This window comes from Orycteropus afer, unplaced genomic scaffold (assembly GCF_000298275.1).
Source record: "Orycteropus afer afer isolate SDZICR_OR568_19922 unplaced genomic scaffold, OryAfe1.0 scaffold00027, whole genome shotgun sequence".
Lineage (NCBI taxonomy): Eukaryota > Metazoa > Chordata > Mammalia > Tubulidentata > Orycteropodidae > Orycteropus > Orycteropus afer.
Window position 1 is genome coordinate 6,381,727 of NW_006921614.1, and position 12,310 is coordinate 6,394,036.

Consider the following 12,310-nt stretch of genomic DNA (forward strand, 5'->3'; position numbering starts at 1 on the left):
CATAGGCCAAATTTTCCAACTACCAGTGATTCTTCTTTGTTTCCAACTTTTGCATTCCAGTCACCAGTGATAATCAACACATCTTGATTGCATGTTTGGTCCATTTCAGACTGCAGAAGTTGGTAAAAATCTTCAATTTCCTCATCTTTGGCTTTGGTGGTCAGTGCATAAATTTGAATAATAGTAGTATTACCTGGCTTTCCCTGTAGGCATATGGATAGTATTCTATCACTGACAGCATTGTATTTCAGGATAGATCTTGAAACATTCTTTGTGATGGTGAATGTCACACCATTCCTCTTCAATTTGTCATTCCTGGCATAGTGGATCATATGGTTATCTGATTCATAATTGCCCTAAACCAGCCCATTTCAGCTTACTAATTCCTAGGATATCAATCTTTATGTGTTGCATTTGATTTTTGACAACCTCCAATTTTCCTAGATTCATACTATGTACATTCCATATTCTGATTATCAGTGGGTTTGCAGCTGTTTCTTCTCATATTGAGTCATGCCACTTCAGCAAATGGAGGCCCCAAAGTTCTAATTTATCCATATCATTAAGGTAGGCTCTACTCTGATGAGGGAGCTCTTTCCCAGTCATATTTTGAGTGTCTTCCAATCAGAGGGGCTCATCTTCCAGCACTGTATCAGACAATGTTTCAGGGCTATTCATAAAATTTTCCAGTAATATATTAGACAATATTTCACTACTATTCATAAGGTTTTCACCAGCCAATTCTTTGAGAAGTGGATGGTCTTTTCTTTCTTCCGAATCTGTCTCAGTCTAGAAACTCCACCAAAACCAGTCCACCATGGGTACCCCTGCTGGCACAGCCTCCAGCCTTACAGCAACACAAGCCACCACAGTACGACAAACCGACAGATAAGTTTGTCTCCCTTAGCTGTTCCAACCACTCTGCTCACTTCATGTGCTACCCCCTTCCTGTTCCTGTTGGACCTGTCTGCCACTACTCCCTGTCACCTGGGCAGCAGTTATTTGCTTGATAGATTTTTTGGTATATTTTGATATATTTTTTTCCCAACTTTTGATTTTTAGTTTATTTTTGTCTTTGTGTCTAAGGTATATCCCTTATACACAGCATATTGATGGATCATGTTTTCTTATCCATTCTGCCGCTCTCTGTCTTTTGATTGGTGTATTTAATTCATTTACATTCAATGCAGTTGTCAGCAAGAATGATTTTATTGCAATCATTTTGATATGTGTTTTTTTGTGGTGTTGCTGATTTTTTTATTCCATAAAATTTTCTGTGCTGAGCTCATTTTGTTTATGAAATTTTTATCATTTCCTTCATTGCTATTATTTTTGTATTTGCTAAATATTTGTGCGTTTCCTCTTTTTTCATTTTGATGAGGTTTATTGACTTTTTTTTTAAGTTACACTGTGATTTATTGTTTCTTCCTGTCCTAGTCCTCTAGTACTGATATAACAGAAATACCAGAAGAGGATGGCTTTAACAAACAAGAATTTATTCTTTTACAGTTTAGGAGGCCAGAAGTCCATATTCAGAGTGCCAGCTCCAGGAGCTGGGAGAAGGCCCTTTGACCTGCACTTCAGCCCTGCCTCTTGTTCTGGGCCCACTGGAGCTGGAGGCTTTTTCTCACTCATGCAGGTGCTGGCTGCTGAGGCTGATGAACCCAAGATCAGAAGGTAAAATGGCACAATATCAACATCAGCAGGCCACTGCTTCAATCCAGAAACAATCCCAATATTGGTAGGTAACATGGCTGGCCACTGGTTCAAGTCCAGGAATTGGAGATGAAGTCTCAGGCAAATGCAGGATCCAAATGTGCCAAAAAGCCAGAGACCTTCCTCAAAGCTTCTCCATATATACTGGAAGCAGGCTACACCCTGAAGGCAAGTAACCAGCTGCTCACAGCAGATTCTACCATGGAGGTGATTACAATCTCATCGTGGGCAATAACTATATTCAGCTTCCAAACCACTCAAAACCACAGCCCAGCCAAGATGATACACAACTTTAATTACCACACTTCACAAGTTTAAAACCATCTGTTTTATCACAAAATTGCCTTGATTCTCTCTCCATTTGGAAGTTCTGTAACTACATTATTTATTCCCTCTTTTTACTTTGTAGTTGTCCTCACTTACAAGTTGATGACTCTGGTTCCCTGTTTTCAGATTTCTAAGTTTATTTAACTTTGGATACTTCTCTGATCACACTGCGGTTAAAGTATCGGGCTGCTAATGAAAAAGTCAATGATTCAAAACCACCAGTCACTCCACAGGAGAAGCATAATGTCTAAGGCATTTGACTGCTAACCAAAAGGCTAGAGGTTCAAACCCACCAGCCATTCCTCAGAAGGAAGATTGGGCAATCAGTTCTACTCTGTCCTAAAGTGTTGCTATGAGTCAGAATTTGACTTGATAGCAGTGGGTATATCTAGATTGATTTCTGGGTTATGTTGTCATGTGTTAATCACAGGTTGTTGTCTGCTGTTGTTGGTTCTCTGTCTGAAGGACTCCCTTTAGCATCTCTTCAAAGGTGGTCTGATTTTTACAAATCTCTTTAATTTCTGTTTAATTGGATATGTCCTAATTTCACCATCATATCTGAGGGGCAATTTTGCTAGGTATATAATTCTTGGTTGTCAATTTTTTTTTTTATTTTTTTTTTTAATGTATCATCCCATTGCCTTCTCACCTGCTTAGTTTCTGCTGAGAAATCAGAGTTTAATCATATTGACTATTCTTTGTAGGTAACTCTTCATTTTTCCCATGCTGTATTCAGAATTCTTCATCTTTGGTTTTGGGAAATCTGATTATGATATGTCTTCATGATTTCTTAAAGAGTCTATCCTGCTGGGGGCTCACTGAACTTCTTGAATGCATCTCTTCTTATCTTTCATTATATTAGGGACGTACTCTTCCAACAAATCTTCAACAATTTCCTATGTGGTTTTATTTGTCTCTTCCATTTCTGGACTTCCAATCACACATAATTTATTCCTCTTTGACTTTCTTCATTTGGGGGGTCATTTTTTTCTGACTGTTCTCTTAACAAAGTAGTATTGAGAGACTTGCCTTCAATTTCACTAATTCACTCTGCCATTGATTCTTTTGCCCTTTCAATGTGTTATTTATTTCTGAAATCTTAGTATTAACCTTTGCTGTTTGTGTATGATTTCTAATTTTTCAATTATTTTCTCTGGTTGTTTTTCTATTGTTTTCTTAAATTCTTCTGGTTTTGTCTGTGTTTTCTTTAATTTTTTCAGTGTTTTCCTTGATTTTTCCAGTGTTTTCCTTGATCTGTCTCTCAACCTGTTGAACCAAAACCAAAGCCAAATCCATTACCATTGGGTTAATTCCAACTCATAGCAACCCCATAGGATATCCAAGGCTATAAATCTTTATGGAAGCAGACTGCCTCATATTTCTCCTGCACAGTGGCTGGTGGGTTCAAACCATTGACCTTTTGGTTAGCAGCTGAATTCCTTAGCCACTGCAACACCAGAGCTCTTTGAATCCATTCTAATCCGTGAAAAGTTCCTAAATATATTTATTTTAAATTCCTTACCAGGTAGCTCCCAATGCCACTTTTTCTTTCCCCAGGGAGGTTTTCTGGCTGTGTATTTGGTCCTTTGTTTGTATTACTTTATCTCGCTTTCTTGTGTGCACTGAGATTGTCAGTTGTCTCTGAGACATTGTGATGTCATTACATTTATATTTAATTGGTGATTGTGTGCTGGTGTGATTTGCCCAGGTTTTTTTGTTTATTTGTTTGCTTTATGTTGTTTTAATAAATATGAGAGAGTAGAGCTGGTGTCCTATTTTGTTCTCTAGTTTGTTGACACTTAGTCACTTCCCACCTGTCTCTTGGTGTGTGTGATAGATGATGAGAATGTGTGCATAGTTCTCTGTTCACTGTTCATGTAGAGCAGTTGATAGCAGGTTGGGCTGATACTGGTCTCCTTCTATCATTGATCAGTTGCTGCAGAAGTGAGTGATGGCCCTCACCCTTTGAGTGGAGCTGTAGGAAACATGGCTATTATTGAGTCATGTGGGTACAGTTGCTGTCTCCAGCCAGGTGGGAGATAAATAATTAAATAAATAAATAAATAAACAAATAAAAACAAGAGAACAAAAAGCACAAACATTATAACAAACAACTACAAAAGAAAAAATGAGGGAATAAAAAGATAAAAAGGGAAAAAAGACAAGAAAAGGAGAAGGAGAAAAAGGAAAGCAAAACAAAGTGTAGGGAAGGAGAAAAAAAAGAAAAGAGAGCAATAGAAAAAGAATAGTAAAGAAAAACTAACAAAAATGCTAAATGACAAAAAAGGGATGGAGAAAACCAAAAGAAGATAAAAAAGGAACAAAGAATAGGGAAAAATATAAGAAACAAAGAAAGAAAAGAAAAAGAAGGGGGAAAAAATAATTTTTTAAAAAGAAGGCTCAATGCCAGGACACCCAGATGGTGTCCCTCTTGGCCAGGCAGGTAGCAGGGAGCGGGGCACCTGGTTCCAGAAGGAGTACATGCCAGCCCAAAAAACAGCAGGAGACAGGGTTCCTGGTCCCAGAGGGAGTTCCTGCTACCCCAAAATGTGGGTGGAAATAGAATGCATAGTACCAGAAATAGCTCCTGCCATCCCAAAAGTGTGCTGGGTGTAGGGCACCATGTTAAAGACAATGTTCCTGCCAGACCAACAGGCTGCTGGAAGCAGGGTTCCTGGTTCCAGAACTAATTACTACTTACCCAGAAAGCAACTAGGGGCAGGATGCCTGACTCCAGATGAGTTCCTGCTGGCCCAGAAGTTGTTTGGGGACAGGGCACCTGGACTCTACAAAAGTTCCTGGCAGCCTAAACAGCAGCTGGGAGAAAGGCTCCTGACTACAGAAGAAGTTCCCGACAGCCCCAAAGCAGCAGGAAACAGAGCATCTAGTCCCAGAAAAAGTTCATGCTGTCCCAAAAGGCAGCTGGATACAGGATTCCTGGACCCAGAAAAAGTTCCTGACAACCCAAAAGGCAGCTAGAAGCGGGTATTCTGGCCCTGGAATTAGTTCCTGTCTACCTAAAGGCAATTTAGAGAAGAGTACCTGACCCCAGATAGAGTTTCTGCTGGCCCATGAGGTGTCTGGGGCCAGGATGTCTTGATTCAGAGAGAGTTCCTGCTGGAACAGTTATACCACAGGGAGGTGTACTAATTAGAACAATCAACTATAGGAGATCAGAGGAGCAGCATTTGCACAGGGAGAAAGCTCAGAAGGCAGAAATGCATAGAAAAGAGTGACACAGGGAAAAAGTAACCACAGGGAGGAAATGGGAAGAGAGCTCTTACATTGTGGAGATTGCAATTAATGTCATGAAACAAAATGTGTATGAACTGTTGAATGGAAAATGAATGTGGTCTGTAAACTTTCACCTAAATCAAAATAAAACATTTTTTTAAAATTAAAAAAGTTCCTGTCAGTCCAAAATCAATGGGAAGTAAGGCAACTGGCTCTAGAGGGAGTTCTTGCCAGCTCTAAAAGCACCTAAGGACAGGGAGTCTGATGCCATAAAAAGTTCCTGCTGTCCCAAAAAGCAGCTGGACACAGTGCCCCTGTTCCCGTGAAAGGTTTCTGCCATTCCAAAAGATAGCTGGGTGTAGGGCACCTGGTCCCAGAAAAATTTCCTACTGGCCAAAAAAATGGCAGAGAGCAGGGCCTCTAGCCCTGGAACCAGTTCCTGGCAGCTGGTTGTAGGATGCCCAGTCTGGGATGATATTTCTGCTAGTCTGTAAGGTGGATGGGAGTGAGGAATGGCCACATCTCCATTCACCATGATGGTATAGGGTACAAAGGGAATATTGCACCTTTCTCATCACCAAATACCAGTGTGATTGCCTGTGCAGTCCTCAGCAAGCCCTGACCAGAACACCACTTCCAAATATTCAGCATGGCCACACCATTAGGCTGGGTGGCAGTCCACAGCTCTGTTTTTCTCCTTATTGTGTTTTCATTCAGTTTCTTCTACTAATTGGTATTTAATCCACTTTGTTTACCTTCCCCTTGAAGTTCAGGGTCCCAGGATTATTCTCTGTATCTGTTTCAATTTTTTTTTTTTTTTTTTTTTTGTCTTTGTGTTTAGAGGGTCTGGGTACCTTGTCTGCCTATTTCACCATCTAGCCAGAAGTGCCAATGAACGTTTCTGGACTTTTTATAATTGTGATCTCATAAATATTTGTCCTTTTGTGATTGATTTATTCCACTCACCATAATATCCTTTATGAAGTGTTTTGTGGATTCATTGTTATTGTTTAACATTGTGTAGTACTCCATTGTGTGTATGTACCATAGTTTGTTTATCCATTCATCTGTGGATGGGGACTTGGGTTGTTTCCTCCTTTTTGACATTGTGAATAATACTGCAATAACATGGGTGTGCATATACCCATTCACGTCACAGTTCTTATTTCTCTAGGATATATATCTAGTAGGGAGATTGCTAAATCATATGATATTTCTATTTCCAAATTTTTAAGGAAGTGTTATACAGCTTTCTACAATAGTTATATACTTTTACAATCCCAGTAGCAATGTATGAGAGTTCCAATCTCTCTACACCCTTATCAGCATTTTGTTTTGTTTTGTTTTGTTTTGTTTAACTTTGTTATTTATGCTGTAGAACTGCCCCATAAGGTTTCCAAGGCTATAACTCTTTATAGAAGCAGACTGCTTCATATTTTTTCCACTGAGCATCTGGTAGGCTTGAACTGCTGACCTTTTGGCTAGCAGTCCAATATTTTAACCACAGCACACCAGAGTGTCTGCAATGATGGGCTCAAATGCAGCAAAGATTGTGAGAATGGCACAGGACTGGGCAGAGTTTCATTCTATGGTACATGGGGTCGCTATGAGTCAAAGCCAACATGATGGCATCTAACAACATTAATGCTGAGATGAGATGATATCCCGTTGTTGTTTGGATTTGCTTCTTGGAAAGAAGGTTGGGCAATCTACCTCCATAGTGATACTGCCTCGGAAACCCAAGGAGGGGTCGCTATGAGTCGGGTCTGACTCGATGGCACATAACAACGTAACAGTAGCAAATGATCATGAGCATTTCTTCCTGAATTTGTTGGCTGCCTCAATGTCTTTTTTAGGGAATATCTGTTTGTGTCCTATGCTCATTTTTTTTATTCAATTGTTTGTCTTTTTGTTGTTGAGATGTTGAGTATTTCTGTAAGTTTTAGAGATCAGTCCCTTGTGAGATATGTCATTGCCAGAAATTTTTCTGTCTGTAGGTTCTCTTTTCACACTTTTGATGAAGACTTTTGATGCTTAAGTGTTTAATTTTACAGGTCCCAGTCACCTAATTTATCTTTCACTGTTTATGCACTTTCAGTTATGTTTAATAGTGCCTTATATTAGGGATCCTAAGTGTGTCCCTATTTTTCCTTTGATGACCTTTATAGGTTTAGGTTTCACATTTTGGTCTTTGACCTATCTTGGGTTAATATTTTCATATGATGAGAGACATGGCCTGTTTCATTATTCTGCATATGGATATCCAGTTTTGCCAGTACCATTTGTTAAAGAGACTACCTCTTCTTCATTTAATGAGTTTCCTCCCTTTGCCACAGATCTGTTCCATTGTACCAGGACCAGGCTGTATTGACTACTGTGGTTACATAGATCAAGAAGTGTGAGGCTTCCTACTTCATTCTTCTTTTTTAGTTGTGCTTTGCTTATCCAGGGTCTCTTTCATTTTCATATAAAAAGTTGGTGATTTGCTTTTCCATCTCTTTAAAAGATGATGATGGAATCTGCATTGGGATTGCATTATATCTACATATTGCTTTGGGTAATATTGGTATTTTCACAAAGTTAAGTCTTCCTACCCATAAAAGAAGGAAAAAAAAAAAAAAAAAAAAAACCTCACTGCCATTGATTCTATTTTGACTCATAGAAACCCTATAAGACAAAGTAGAACTATCCCCCCACACAGGGTTTCCAAGGCTGTAAATCTCTACAGAAGCAGATTGCCTCATCTTTCTCCCATGGAGTGATTGGTGGATTTGAACTGCCAACATTTTGGTTAGCAACTGAAGGCTTTAACCACTGCAACACTAGAGCTTCTTTCCTATCTGTAAGCCTGGTATATTCTTGCATTTATGTAGGTCTCTTTTGGTTTCTTGTGGTAGTGTTTTGTAAGTTTTGTTTGTTTGTTTGTTTCTATAGGTCTTTTGTATTTATGATTAGCTTTATTCCTAAGTACTTTATCTTTTGAGTGGCTATTGTAAATGCTACTGTTTTCCTGATTTCCTATTCAGAGTTCTCTTTGTTACTATAGAGGAATCCATCTGATTTTTGTATGTTGCTATCGTACACTGCCACTTTGCTGAATCCTATTAGTTCCAGTAGTCTCTGGGATTTTCTATGTATAGGATAATACAATCTGCAAAATACAAACAATTTTACTTCTTCATTACCAATTTGGATGCCTTTTATTTCCCTTTCTTGCTTTATTGCTCTGGCTAAGACTTGCAATACAATGTTGAATACGGAGGTGATAAAGGGATCCTTTCATGATTCCCATTTGCAATGAGAATGTTTTCAGTTTATCTCCAGTAGGATTCATGGTGGCCATTGGCTTTATGTATATACATTTGATTATGTTGAGGAGTTTCCCTTCTATTCTTATTTTACTGAATATGTTTATTAGGAATGGGTGTTGGATTTTATCAAATGCCTTTTATGCATCAATTGATATGATCATGTGGTTCTTTTATTTATGTGGTAGATTATGTTGATTGTTTTTCTAATGTTGAACCATCCTTGCATACTTGGTATAAGTTCCATTTGGTCATGATGTATTATTTTTTGATATACTTTGGATTCTATTGCCTGAAGTTTGTTGAGAATTTTTGTATCTATGTTAATGGGGATTGTTGGTCTATAATTATCTTTTTAGTGACATATTTGTCTGGTTTTGGTATCAGAATCATGCTTGCTTCAAAGAATGAGTTTGGAATATTCCATCTTTTTGCATATTCTGGGATAATGTGAGTAGAATTGGTGTCAGCTTTTTTTCTGAATGTTTGGTAGGATTCTCCACTGAAGCTATCTGGGTCAGGACTTTTTGTTATTGTTGGGAGTGTTTTTTATGGTCTTTTCAATTTGTTCTTTTGTGATTACTGTGTTCAAATTTTCTGTCTCAGATTATATTAGATTGGGTAGGAAATGTGTTTCTAGAAATTAGTTTACTTTTTCTCTCACTCTAAAACTCACTGTTGTCGAGTTGAATCTGATTCATAGCAACCCCTCCTTTGGTTTCTGAGGCAGTATCACTACAGATGTAGATTGTCCAACCTTCCTTCTGAGGGGTGGCTGGTGGGTTTGAACGGGCAGCCTTCTGGTTAACAGTCAAATGCCTTAGGCACTACGCCACCAGAGTTCTTAAAAAAAAAAAAAAAAAGGAACACTTCACGAATTTGCATTTCATCCTTGTGCAGGGCCATGCTAATCTTCTCTGTATCATTCCAATTTTAGTATAAGTACTGCTGAAATTTTTGGAATACAGTTCTTTATAGTATTATGTTGTTGTCGTTGTTACGTGCCCTCGAGTCAGACCAGACTCATAGCGACCCCTCCTTGGGTTTCCGAGGCAGTATCACTACGGAAGTAGGATTGCCCAACCTTCCTTCCGAGGAGTGCATATATGTTAGAGGCTTCTAATTTCAGTTGGTTCTGCATGACATTGCTTATTTCACTTCTTACTCATGTTATTTCCATTTTCTCCTTTTCCTTAGTTAAATTTGCCAGAGGTTTGTCACTTTTTTAATCCTTTCAAAGAACTAATTTGCTCTTTGGACAAGTCTTATTGATTCTTTCTATTGTTTTTCTGCTTCATGTACTTCTGCTTGAATCTTTATTGTTTCCTTTCTTCTGGTCTACTACTCATGGCCGTTGAGTCAATTCAACTCATAGCGACCCCTCCTTGGGTTTCCATGGTGGGATCTCTGTGGAAGCAGATTGCCCAACCTTCCTTCTGAGGAATGGCTGGTGGGTTTGAACAACCAGCCTTCTGGTTAGTAGTCAGGTGCCGTAGGCACTACGCTACCTGAGTTCCCTTTTTTCTGGTTGTGGTAGTCTTTTTTGTGTTGTTCTTTTTCTAATTGTTGGAGATACTGTGTTAAGGTGTTAATTTTGGTTCCTTCTTTTCTTTTTTTTTTTTTTTTTTTTAACGTATGCTTTATTGCTATCAATTATCCTGTGAGCACTGCTTTTGCTGTGTCAAAAAAAAATTTTGGTATGTTGTATTTTCATTCTCATTTGATTTGAGGAATGTTTTCATTTCATTTTCTTATTCCTTCTGCTAACCAGTAGTATTTAAGCAGGGTGTTACTCATTTTCCATGTATTTGATTTCTTTTTTCCTCCTTGATTTTCCATCTCTAAAAACAATGGCATAGAAATATTGAGATAAACCCAGAGAAAAGCTGTGTTAACAAACTTTTTACTCGTTGCTCCATACAAATCCTTGCTTATTTTTAATAAAATAAAAGAAACTTTTGTTGTGAAGCAACAAGTACAATTCACACTGATGCTAAATTAATGGAGGACTTTAGGGCTATTATAGGAGCTCTGGTAACATAGTGCCTAAGGCACTTGACTGCTAACCAGAAGGCTGGGGGTTCAAACCCACAAGCCACTCCTCGGAAGGAAGGTTGGGCAGTCTACTACTGTAGTGATGCTGACTTGGAAACCCAAGGAAGGGTTGCTATGAGTTGGGTCTGACTTGAAGACACATAACAACAACAACAACAACAACAGGGCTATTATAAGCAGTTAACATTTATGACAAACTCTGTGTTCCTAAAGCGGAAGTAAAAGGAATAAAAATACCTTTGAGGAGCACAACTTTCCCAATACCAGGTGTTGATTAGTGGTAAAGTAAACAGCTACGAGTCTGTTGCAATTGTTTCAGTAATTGGAAGAAATATAAATGAGAAAGAGTCTCACTGTTACCATGATGGGGTGATATTACAGGTAACTCCTAGTGATTTGGACAGATGAACTTGTGACTTTAAATATTAAAATACAGTCAATAGGACATCTTTCTTTGAAAATTCCTAAGCATATACTAAAATAACAGACTTTTCTTAAGAAAAATAAAACAAGAAAAAGGCTATTTTATTCCACACTGTGAGATGAACTCAATTTTACTTCAAGGCTGAGAGAATATCAGGATGATAAGGGAGCACTCAGTGCTGACCTGTGTGAAGCCTCTAAGTAGAGTTGTCCAATAGAAATATAATGTGAACCACACATACAAATTTAAATTTTCTAGAAGCTATATTTAAAACAGTAAAACAAAATAAGTGAAAATAATCTGAATAATATATTTTATTTGGCTTAATATATGCAAAATATTATCATTTCAACATGTAATCAACATGAAACCCACTGCCATCAAGTCAATTCCAACTCATCATGACCCTGTAGGACAAAGTAGAACTGCCCCACAGAGTTTCCAAGGTTATAAATCTTTGCAGAGGCAGACAACCTCATCTTTCTCTCACAGAGCTGCTGGTGGGTTCAAACTGCTGACCTTTTGGTTAGTAGCTGCAGAGCTCCTTGTAACCAATATAAGATGTATTAATGAGGCATTTTACATTTATTTTCTGTAGTAAGTCTTTGAAATGTGGTCTATACTTTAGAGTAACAGCACATCTCAATTTGTACTATCACCATTTTAAGTACTCAAGAGCCTCATATGGCTAATAGTTAATGCATTAGATGGAACAACTCTAAACGCTAATATATAGACATATATTTTTGTACAAATATATGTTTATGCATGTGTTTTATTAGTTCATTAGACTAAATTTCTGGGAGTGCAATTTCTGAGCAAGGAGTATACAAATATTACATTTTAATTTATTTCCAAGTTGGCCTCCAGAAATTTGTGTAAATTTATACTTCTGCAGCAGATTGATGGTGCCATTTCTCCATGATGTGCCCTTTAATAGATTTGAGAATAACATGCAACTAAGGACCACTGGAAAGCAAAGTCTAATAGCCAGGATTATGTTTAAAAGTATATTTTCCCTGATTAAAAACTTAATGCATTCACAATGCACTGGAAATATTAACAAAGAATAAATCACTCATAATCAAACAACTCAGGGATACCTGCTACTAACATCTGTGTTTCTATCCTATTTTGTCCAGTAGATAAGAATTTGTTTTCATTTCCTGGTAGTCCAGCCCTCACTCTTGAGAACTGAGTACTATTCAGATATAAAATTGGCTTTCTACAAAATCCTACTCTGCAG

General features: G+C 38.0%; 1 non-coding gene across 1 annotated transcript; it reads right to left on the reverse strand.

Annotated features, from left to right (window-relative positions):
- Positions 1 to 9,440: 9,440 nt before the first annotated feature.
- On the reverse strand, positions 9,441 to 9,551 carry LOC122149506. Its single transcript, XR_006163166.1, has one exon. It is a non-coding gene; the product is annotated as a U6 spliceosomal RNA (small nuclear RNA).
- Positions 9,552 to 12,310: the final 2,759 nt, after the last annotated feature.